A 321-nucleotide genomic window follows, 5' to 3' on the forward strand; every position below is an offset into this window, starting at 1 on the left:
GATTCTCCTGCCTCAGTCTCCCGATTAGCTGGGACTACAGGTGCACACACCATGCCCAGCTAATTTTTGTATTTTTAGTAGAGACGGGGTTTTACCATGTAGGCCAGGATGGTCTCGATCTCTTGACCTCAAGATCCATCTGCCTCGGCCTCCCAAAGTGCTGGGATTACAGGTGTGAGCCACCGGGCCCAGCTGATTCATTGATTTTTTATAATGGGTATTATGTGTCTCTATCTCTTTCAGCTCTCCTCCGATCGTGGTTATTTCTTCTCTTCTGCTAGCTTTGGTGTTTGTTTCTTTTTTTTTTTCCCCCATTTATTT

The sequence above is a fragment of the Cebus imitator genome, unplaced genomic scaffold, assembly GCF_001604975.1.
Source record: "Cebus imitator isolate Cc_AM_T3 unplaced genomic scaffold, Cebus_imitator-1.0 Scaffold305, whole genome shotgun sequence".
Lineage (NCBI taxonomy): Eukaryota > Metazoa > Chordata > Mammalia > Primates > Cebidae > Cebus > Cebus imitator.